General features: G+C 36.7%; 1 protein-coding gene across 1 annotated transcript in view; it reads right to left on the bottom strand.

Moving 5' to 3' along the window:
* LOC311228153 (uncharacterized protein) overlaps positions 1-12141 on the bottom strand; it is a gene marked incomplete at both ends in the record, with an annotated part of 148316 nt that overhangs the window by 119821 nt on the left and 16354 nt on the right. The window lies entirely within an intron of this gene.

Raw genomic sequence — 12141 nt, forward strand, 5'->3', positions numbered from 1 at the left:
ATATTAGAACTCTCTGGTGAGAACATTATATTAGAACTCTCTGGTTAGAACATTATATTAGAACTCTCTGGTGAGAACGTTATATTATAACTCTCTGGTGAGAACGTTATATTATAACTCTCTGGTTAGAATGTTATATTAGAACTCTGGTTAGAACATTATATTTGAACTCTCTGGTGAGAACATTATATTAGAACTCTCTGGTGAGAACATTATATTAGAACTCTCTGGTTAGAACATTATATTAGAACTCTCTGGTGAGAACGTTGTATTAGAACTCTCTGGTTAGAAAGTTATATTAGAACTATCTGGTTAGAACGTTATATTAGAACTCTGGTTAGAACATTATATTCGAACTCTCTGGTGAGAACATTATATTAGAACTCTCTGGTTAGAACGTTATATTAGAACTCTCTGGTGAGAACATTATATTAGAACTCTCTAGTTAGAACATTATATTAGAACTCTCTGGTGAGAACGTTATATTTGAACTCTCTGGTGAGAACGTTATATTAGAACTCTCTGGTTAGAACGTTATATTAGAACTCTCTGGTTAGAACGTTATATTAGAACTCTCTGGTTAGAACGTTATATTAGAACTCTCTGGTTAGAACGTTATATTAGAACTCTCTGGTTTGAACATTATATTAGAACTCTCTGGTGAGAACATTATATTAGAACTCTCTGGTTAGAACATTATATTAGAACTCTCTGGTTAGAACGTTATATTAGAACTCTCTGGTTAGAACATTATATTAGAACTCTCTGGTGAGAACATTATATTAGAACTCTCTGGTGAGAACATTATATTAGAACTCTCTGGTTAGAACATTATATTAGAACTCTCTGGTGAGAACATTATATTAGAACTCTCTGGTGAGAACGTTATATTAGAACTCTCTGGTGAGAACGTTATATTAGAACTCTCTGGTGAGAATGTTATATTAGAACTCTCTGGTGAGAACGTTATATTAGAACTCTCTGGTGAGAACGTTATATTAGAACTCTCTGGTTAGAACATTATATTAGAACTCTCTGGTGAGAACATTATATTAGAACTCTCTGGTGAGAACGTTATATTAGAACTCTCTGGTGAGAACGTTATATTAGAACTCTCTGGTGAGAATGTTATATTAGAACTCTCTGGTGAGAATGTTATATTAGAACTCTCTGGTTAGAACGTTATATTAGAACTCTCTGGTGAGAACATTATATTAGAACTATCTGGTTAGAACATTATATTAGAACTCTCTGGTGAGAACGTTATATTATAACTCTCTGGTGAGAACGTTATATTAGAACTCTCTGGTGAGAACGTTATATTAGAACTCTCTGGTTAGAACGTTATATTAGAACTCTCCTGTTAGAACGTTATATTAGAACTCTCTGGTTAGAACGTTATATTAGAACTCTCTGGTTAGAACATTATATTAGAACTCTCTGGTTAGAACGTTAGAACTCTCTGGTGAGAATGTTATATTAGAACTCTCTGGTTAGAACGTTATATTTGACCTCTCTGGTTAGAACATTATATTAGAACTCTCTGGTGAGAACATTATATTAGAACTCTCTGGTTAGAACGTTATATTAGAACTCTCTGGTTAGAACGTTATATTAGAACTCTCCTGTTAGAACGTTATATTAGAACTCTCTGGTTAGAACGTTATATTAGAACTCTCTGGTTAGAACATTATATTAGAACTATCTGGTTAGAACGTTAGAACTCTCTGGTGAGAACGTTATATTAGAACTCTCTGGTTAGAACGTTATATTTGACCTCTCTGGTTAGAACATTATATTAGAACTCTCTGGTGAGAACATTATATTAGAACTCTCTGGTTAGAACGTTATATTAGAACTCTCTGGTGAGAACGTTATATTAGAACTCTCTGGTTAGAACATTATATTAGAACTCTCTGGTTAGAACGTTATATTAGAACTCTCTGGTGAGAACGTTATATTAGAACTCTCTGGTTAGAACATTATATTAGAACTCTCTGGTGAGAACATTATATTAGAACTCTCTGGTTAGAACATTATATTAGAACTCTCTGGTTAGAACGTTATATTAGAACTCTCTGGTTAGAACATTATATTAGAACTCTCTGGTGAGAACATTATATTAGAACTCTCTGGTGAGAACATTATATTAGAACTCTCTGGTTAGAACATTATATTAGAACTCTCTGGTTAGAACGTTAGAACTCTCTGGTGAGAACGTTATATTATAACTCTCTGGTGAGAACGTTATATTAGAACTCTCTGGTTAGAACGTTATATTAGAACTCTCTGGTTAGAACGTTATATTAGAACTCTCTGGTTAGAACGTTATATTAGAACTCTCTGGTTAGAACATTATATTAGAACTCTCTGGTTAGAACGTTAGAACTCTCTGGTGAGAACGTTATATTAGAACTCTCTGGTTAGAACGTTATATTAGAACTCTCTGGTGAGAACGTTATATTAGAACTCTCTGGTTAGAACATTATATTAGAACTCTCTGGTTAGAACGTTATATTAGAACTCTCTGGTGAGAACGTTATATTAGAACTCTCTGGTTAGAACATTATATTAGAACTCTCTGGTGAGAACGTTATATTAGAACTCTCTGGTTAGAACGTTATATTAGAACTCTCTGGTTAGAACATTATATTAGAACTCTCTGGTTAGAACGTTATATTAGAACTCTCTGGTGAGAACGTTATATTAGAACTCTCTCGTGAGAACGTTATATTAGAACTCTCTGGTTAGAACGTTATATTAGAACTCTCTGGTGAGAACATTATATTAGAACTCTCAGGTGAGAACGTTATATTAGAACTCTCTGGTGAGAACATTATATTAGAACTATCTGGTGAGAACATTGTATTAGAACTCTCTGGTTAGAACATTATATTAGAACTCTCTGGTTAGAACGTTATATTAGAACTCTCTGGTGAGAACGTTATATTAGAACTATCTGGTTAGAACGTTATATTAGAACTCTCTGGTGAGAACATTATATTAGAAATCTCTGGTTAGAACGTTATATTAGAACTCTCTGGTGAGAAAGTTATATTAGAACTCTCTGGTTAGAACGTTATATTAGAACTCTCTGGTGAGAACGTTATATTAGAACTCTCTGGTGAGAACATTATATTAGAACTCTCTGGTGAGAACGTTATATTAGAACTCTCTGGTGAGAACGTTATATTAGAACTCTCTGGTTAGAACGTTATATTAGAGCTCTCTGGTTAGAACGTTATATTAGAACTCTCTGGTGAGAACTTTATATTAGAACTCTCTGGTGAGAACGTTATATTATAACTATCTGGTGAGAACATTATATTAGAACTCTCTGGTGAGAACGTTATATTAGAACTCTCTGGTGAGAACGTTATATTAGAACTCTCTGGTTAGAACGTTATATTAGAACTCTCTGGTTAGAACATTATATTAGAACTCTCTGGTGAGAACGTTATATTAGAACTCTCTGGTGAGAACATTATATTAGAACTCTCTGTTTAGAACATTATATTAGAACTCTCTGGTGAGAACATTATATTAGAACAATCTGGTTAGAACATTATATTAGAACTCTCTGGTGAGAACGTTATATTAGAACTCTCTGGTGAGAACGTCATATTAAGAACTTCTACTCATGTACAATAGAGAGCATCCTGACTGGCAACATCACCTCCTGGTTTGGGAATAGCACTGCACAAGACCGAAGCAGACTACAAAGAGTGACACGTTCAGCCGAACGCACAATCGGAGGGGGGCTCCCCACCCTCCAGAACATTTACAACAAGCGGTGCAGGGGGAAGGCTAAGAGAATTATTAAGGACTCGAGCCACCCGAACAACTGCCTCTTTGAACTGCTGCGGTCAGGCAAGCGATACCGGAGTCTCAAGGCGAGCACAGAAAGACTCAGAAGAAGCTTCTATCCCCAGGCCATCAGGCTGCTTAACGAACAATGAACACTACACAACAACAACCATCAAACGCACATAGCACACACATCCACACGCACACACTCACTTTAAACAAACACACTGTAGCACCCACTCCCCACACTTTATAGCACACACTCACTTTAAACAAACACACTGTAGCACCCACTCCCCACACTTTATATTTATTGATGAAGGATTGCACTACAACTCGTACACCTTACTGTAAATTGTACCTAAATTGTGCCTCATCCCATTTCTGCATTTCTGCTTTGCACTATATAATATTGTACATTAGTACACTGCATAGTATTGTATATTATATGGTAACTCAGTTACGTCTATTCTGCATCGAACATTGTACATATGTCTATACTGAACACTGTGACCTCATTTTCTACTTCTAATTTACATGCTATACTATGTTATTTGATACTATCTTGTCTAGCACAGTCTCTGGAGCGTAACAGTAAGAAGCATTTTGTATGAAAGTATTCTGTACTTCTGTATGACAACTATTAAAGAAACTTGAACTTGAACTCTCTGGTTAGAACGTTATATTAGAACTCTCTGGTTAGAACGTTATATTAGAACTCTCTGGTGAGAACATTATATTAGAACTCTCTGGTTAGAACGTTATATTAGAACTCTCTGGTTAGAACGTTATATTAGAACTCTCTGGTTAGAACGTTATATTAGAACTCTCTGGTGAGAAAGTTATATTAGAACTCTCTGGTGAGAACATTATATTAGAACTCTCTGGTGAGAACGTTATATTAGAACTCTCTGGTTAGAACGTTATATTAGAAGTTAGAACTCTCTGGTTAGAATGTTATATTTGAACTCTCTGGTGAGAACATTATATTCGAACTCTCTGGTGAGAACATTATATTAGAACTCTCTGGTTAGAACGTTATATTAGAACTCTCTGGTGAGAACGTTATATTAGAACTCTCTGGTTAGAACATTATATTAGAACTCTCTGGTTAGAACATTATATTAGAACTCTCTGGTGAGAACGTTATATTAGAACTCTCTGGTTAGAACGTTATATTAGAACTCTCTGGTTAGAACGTTATATTAGAACTCTGGTTAGACCATTATATTCGAACTCTCTGGTGAGAACATTATATTAGAACACTCTGGTGAGAACATTATATTAGAACTCTCTGGTTAGAACATTATATTAGAACTCTCTGGTGAGAACGTTATATTAGAACTCTCTGGTTAGAACGTTATATTAGAACTCTCTGGTGAGAACGTTATATTAGAACTCTCTGGTTAGAACGTTATATTAGAACTCTCTGGTTAGAACGTTATATTAGAACTCTCTGGTTAGAACGTTATATTAGAACTCTCTGGTGAGAACGTTATATTAGAACTCTCTGGTGAGAACATTATATTAGAACTCTCTGGTGAGAACGTTATATTAGAACTCTCTGGTTAGAACGTTATATTAGAACTCTCTGGTGAGAACGTTATATTTGAACTCTCTGGTGAGAACATTATATTCGAACTCTCTGGTGAGAACATTATATTAGAACTCTCTGGTTAGAACGTTATATTAGAACTCTCTGGTGAAAACGTTATATTCGAACTCTCTGGTGAGAACATTATATTAGAACTCTCTGGTGAGAACGTTATATTAGAACTCTCTGGTGAGAACGTTATATTAGAACTCTCTGGTGAGAACATTATATTAGAACTCTCTGGTTATAACATTATATTAGAACTCTCTGGTGAGAACGTTATATTAGAACTCTCTGGTGAGAACGTTATATTAGAACTCTCTGGTTAGAACGTTATATTAGAACTCTCTGGTTAGAACGTTATATTAGAACTCTGGTTAGAACATTATATTCAAACTCTCTGGTGAGAACATTATATTAGAACTCTCTGGTTAGAACGTTATATTAGAACTCTCTGGTGAGAACATTATATTAGAACTCTCTGGTTAGAACATTATATTAGAACTCTCTGGTGAACGTTATATTAGAACTCTATGGTTAGAACGTTATATTAGAACTCTCTGGTGAGAACGTTATATTAGAACTCTCTGGTTAGAACATTATATTAGAACTCTCTGGTGAGAACATTATATTAGAACTCTCTGGTGAGAACATTATATTAGAACTCTCTGGTTAGAACATTATATTAGAACTCTCTGGTGAGAACATTATATTAGAACTCTCTGGTGAGAACATTATATTAGAACTCTCTGGTTAGAACGTTATATTAGAACTCTCTGGTGAGAACATTATATTAGAACTCTCTGGTTAGAACATTATATTAAACTCTCTGGTGAGAACGTTATATTATAACTCTCTGGTGAGAACGTTATATTAGAACTCTCTGGTGAGAACGTTATATTAGAACTATCTGGTTAGAACGTTATATTAGAACTCTCTGGTTAAAACGTTATATTAGAACTCTCTGGTTAGAACGTTATATTAGAACTCTCTGGTTAGAACATTATATTAGAACTCTCTGGTTAGAATGTTAGAACTCTCTGGTGAGAACGTTATATTAGAACTCTCTGGTTAGAACGTTATATTTGACCTCTCTGGTTAGATCATTATATTAGAACTCTCTGGTGAGAACATTATATTAGAACTCACTGGTTAGAACGTTAGAACTCTCTGGTGAGAACGTTAGAACTCTCTGGTTAGAACGTTATATTAGAACTCTCTGGTTAGAACGTTATATTTGACCTCTCTGGTTAGAACATTATATTAGAACTCTCTGGTGAGAACGTTATATTAGAACTATCTGGTTAGAACGTTATATTAGAACTCTCTGGTTAGAACGTTATATTAGAACTCTCTGGTTAGAACGTTATATTAGAACTCTCTGGTTAGAACATTATATTAGAACTCTCTGGTGAGAACATTATATTAGAACTCTCTGGTTAGAACATTATATTAGAACTCTCTGATTAGAATGTTATATTAGAACTCTCTGGTTAGAACATTATATTAGAACTCTCTGGTGAGAACATTATATTAGAACTATCTGGTGAGAACATTATATTAGAACTCTCTGGTTAGAACATTATATTAGAATTCTCTGGTGAGAACATTATATTAGAACTATCTGGTGAGAACGTTATATTAGAACTCTCTGGTGAGAACGTTATATTAGAAATCTCTGGTGAGAATGTTATATTAGAACTCTCTGGTGAGAACGTTATATTAGAACTCTCTGGTTAGAACGTTATATTAGAACTCTCTGGTGAGAACATTATATTAGAACTCTCTGGTTAGAACATTATATTAGAACTCTCTGGTGAGAACGTTATATTAGAACTCTCTGGTGAGAACGTTATATTAGAACTCTCTGGTTAGAACGTTATATTAGAACTCTCTGGTGAGAACGTTATATTAGAACTCTCTGGTGAGAACGTTATATTAGAACTCTCTGGTTAGAACATTATATTAGAACTCTCTGGTGAGAACATTATATTAGAACTCTCTGGTGAGAACATTATATTAGAACTCTCTGGTTAGAACATTATATTAGAACTCTCTGGTTAGAACATTATATTAGAACTCTCTGGTGAGAACATTATATTAGAACTCTCTGGTGAGAACATTATATTAGAACTCTCTGGTTAGAACGTTATATTAGAACTCTCTGGTGAGAACGTTATATTAGAACTCTCTGGTGAGAACGTTATATTAGAACTCTCTGGTGAGAACGTTATATTAGAACTCTCTGGTTAGAACGTTATATTAGAACTCTCTGGTGAGAACGTTATATTAGAACTCTCTGGTTAGAACGTTATATTAGAACTCTCTGGTTAGAACGTTATATTAGAACTCTCTGGTTAGAACGTTATATTAGAACTCTCTGGTTAGAACGTTATATTAGAACTCTCTGGTTAGAACATTATATTAGAACTATCTGGTTAGAACATTATATTAGAACGCTCTGGTTAGAACGTTATATTAGAACTCTCTGGTTAGAACATTATATTAGAACTCTCTGGTTAGAACATTATATTAGAACTCTCTGGTTAGAACGTTAGAACTCTCTGGTGAGAACGTTATATTAGAACTCTCTGGTTAGAACGTTATATTTGACCTCTCTGGTTAGAACATTATATTAGAACTCTCTGGTGAGAACATTATATTAGAACTCTCTGGTGAGAATGTTATATTAGAACTCTCTGGTGAGAACGTTATATTAGAACTCTCTGGTTAGAACGTTATATTAGAACTCTCTGGTCAGAACGTTATATTAGAACTCTCTGGTTAGAACATTATATTAGAACTCTCTGGTTAGAACATTATATTAGAACTCTCTGGTGAGAACGTGTGAAGTGCCACAGAACAACAGTGACCCTTTTGGAAATTGACATCCTGATTCGTTCCTTTATAACCAGTATATTCTTTATAGACTTTAAAACTGAACTCTGGTTGGAAGATAGTGAAATTATTGTTCTGCTTAAAGGAGGGTTGCCTGGTCTGCATAGGAGGTGTCTGTGAGAGCAGGCCCGCAGTGGGGAGTTAACCCTAAGGAATGTGGCCCTGAGATGCAGCAGGAGAGGAGAGTAAACTGTAATGTTAACCCTTACAGGGAGGAAGCAGGACAGACATGCATTTATGTTCTGAGGTGATGGGGCCCCCGGGGAGAGTAAAGGCTGAGGTTGTGAAATTTTAGAGTAAAGGGGAGTCTTGAAACGATAGAGAGAATCTTAAAAACTATATAACAATTAAATGTTAAATGTTTACAGTAAAGTTTTCATAATGTCATGCTTATAATTAACTGTCAGTAAAGAATAATACTAAATGATGTGTAAACTGTTTTTCTGGAGGAGGGCATCTCTGAAGATTCTTTGCTATAACCTCTAAGGAGTCTTGATAAGAAATCTTATGGATGGCCTCGCCCGGTACTGCCTGGTACCACATGGTTACCACAGGCAAACCCTTTGTTTGGTCTGAAAAATGGAGGGACTTTCTCTTACTTAAAAAACACTAGGTAACTCAAGGTAACGCTAGTAAAAGGAGGTGGAGAGTCCATACTGACTACGTATTGTATTTTGGTTTGCTAAGCAAAATTACATCCCTGTGACATCACTGTTTTTAGACCAATCGGAATATGATACAGGATCAATATAAAAATGAATGTTGCCCATTCAAGAGCCACACTTTTTTGAGAGATTTTGTGGTGATGACTGAATCCTGATACATTGTAAGCTGAAACCTGTGTACTTATAAAAATGAAACTGAGCCTTTAATGTAATCTTATGCTGTTAAAAAATAAAACAATCTTCTTTTGGAACAACACTTGCTTCAATTCTTCCCAAAACTGAAAGACGACTGGTAAGCATGGAGATGTTTTTTTGCATTGTAACTTTACCTGTAATGTGCCTGATTTATGATGTAAAAAACCTTAGAAGTGTGGCTTTCCCCAGACGGAGTAAAAGGAGAAATATGTATTTGTATATGGACTAAAGGTGGGTTCTGTATAACTGTGATTATCAAGTAAAGCCATACAGTGGTAATACGTGTAACCAAATAAGTGAAATGGATATCCTATAAATAGGAAAAGTCCTTCTCAGTGCAAAATAGAATAAAAATACTCCGCAACTCCAATCAATCAACCGCATGACTGGAGAGGACGGAGGGGTGCGTGTGTGGGCTTGGGTCGGCTGGGTTTAACCCCTGCAGTTTGTAGACGAATTGAGTCCTGGACATCACAGACGTCGCAGGACGCTGCTTGAAGTTGAGATGCGGACCAATGAGTTATGGGGTTATCAATCTGACCTAGGCTTATGCCAGCACTTATCAGAACGTTATATTAGAACTCTCTGGTTTGAACATTATATTAGAACTCTCTGGTTAGAACATTATATTAGAACTCTCTGGTTAGAACATTATATTAGAACTCTCTGGTGAGAACATTATATTAGAACTCTCTGGTTAGAACATTATATTAGAACTCTCTGGTTAGAACATTATATTAGAACTCTCTGGTGAGAACATTATATTAGAACTCTCTGGTTAGAACATTATATTAGAACTCTCTGGTGAGAACATTATATTAGAACTCTCTGGTTAGAACGTTATATTAGAACTCTCTGGTGAGAACGTTATATTAGAACTCTCTGGTGAGAACGTTATATTAGAACTCTCTGGTGAGAACGTTATATTAGAACTCTCTGGTTAGAACGTTATATTAGAACTCTCTGGTGAGAACGTTATATTAGAACTCTCTGGTTAGAACGTTATATTAGAACTATCTGGTTAGAACGTTATATTAGAACTCTCTGGTTAGAACGTTATATTAGAACTCTCTGGTTAGAACGTTATATTAGAACTCTCTGGTTAGAACATTATATTAGAACTATCTGGTTAGAACATTATATTAGAACGCTCTGGTTAGAACGTTATATTAGAACTCTCTGGTTAGAACGTTATATTAGAACTCTCTGGTTAGAACATTATATTAGAACTCTCTGGTTAGAACGTTAGAACTCTCTGGTGAGAACGTTATATTAGAACTCTCTGGTTAGAACGTTATATTTGACCACTCTGGTTAGAACATTATATTAGAACTCTCTGGTGAGAACATTATATTAGAACTCTCTGGTGAGAACGTTATATTAGAACTCTCTGGTGAGAACGTTATATTAGAACTCTCTGGTTAGAACGTTATATTATAACTCTCTGGTGAGAACGTTATATTAGAACTCTCTGGTTAGAACATTATATTAGAACTCTCTGGTTAGAACATTATATTAGAACTCTCTGGTGAGAACGTTATATTAGAACTCTCTGGTTTGAACATTATATTAGAACTCTCTGGTTAGAACGTTATATTAGAACTCTCTGGTGAGAACGTTATATTAGAACTCTCTGGTTAGAACATTATATTAGAACTCTCTGGTGAGAATGTTATATTAGAACTCTCTGGTGAGAACGTTATATTAGAACTATCTGGTTAGAACATTATATTAGAACTCTCTGGTTAGAACATTATATTAGAACTCTCTGGTGAGAACGTTATATTAGAACTCTGGTGAGAACGTTATATTAGAACTCTCTGGTGAGAACGTTATATTAGAACTCTCTGGTTAGAACGTTATATTAGAACTCTCTGTCGAGGCCAGAGTTCCGGCATCAACATGGACGGTCGCATTTTACCCAGCTCCCGTAACCAACGCAACAGATCAACAACAAAAAAGTATTTTGCGCATTTTCTACTTTCCCTCCTGTGGATTATGGACTTGTACCTGAATTCACAACTCAAGCAACAGCTCCAGACAGAAGAGGAGGGTAGGGAAAACGCAAATCAGCAGTCCCATTGCGACTTCTACTTGGTAACGGGCATGGAGAGGAAACATCCAGCCTACGGAGCCACGACTATCCACACAGTACTTACTGCGAATCCGGAACGAAAGAAATTACCCCCGACAGGCAAGTGTAATAAGAGATCAATGTTTTTATTATATCTGCTCATGTCGGGTGACATACATCAGAACCCTGGTCCCGTAATGACACGGAACCAGAGACTACAGTTAGATCTGCTGACCCAAGAAGCGGCAGCCAGCGTCGCCAGCACAACAGATCAACTGCTACCCACACAGACGGCGGCTAACGACATGATCAACGGCAACATTCCTCCTCTACCACCTCTGCAAAATAAACCACGAGAGGCCACAGCGAGAGGGAAGGAACCGGGGTTCACAACCGAGGCGCCCAGCACGTCGCAGGGACAAAACAGCGAGGCATCGCTCCTCACACCGGCTTCAGCCAGCAGTTGCACCAGCCGACCAGCAAGCGGCGACATACCCTCACCGAAGCCCCAGCAGACTTGGAGAGCGGCGCGGATCACCAAGGACCCGACGATTAGCTCGGCTGGCCCCGCCATGCCAGCTAGTCTACCCGGGCCGGGGCCAGGACAAAAGGCACCCCCCCTCCCCCACAACGGAGTACTAACAGACACATCTGTAAATAACCAGCCCCCCCCCCCACATCGCGGGCTTTCACACAGAGGAATACAGACTCCAGCAAAGGACAAAGAATCACCCCCTCCCCACTCACGGCACAAACAGCAACAACGCCCCCCCTCCCCCCACCACAGGACAGGACACAAATGAACAGAGTTACCTCCAGTGTGACAACATCGATCAGATTACCAGCAAAAATGGACTTCACATATTCCACATTAATACAAATAGCCTGAGACCTAAACTGGCTGAAAT

The sequence above is a fragment of the Notolepis coatsorum genome (genome assembly GCF_963971535.1).
Source record: "Notolepis coatsorum genome assembly, chromosome: 5".
Classification (NCBI taxonomy): Eukaryota; Metazoa; Chordata; class Actinopteri; order Aulopiformes; family Paralepididae; genus Notolepis; species Notolepis coatsorum.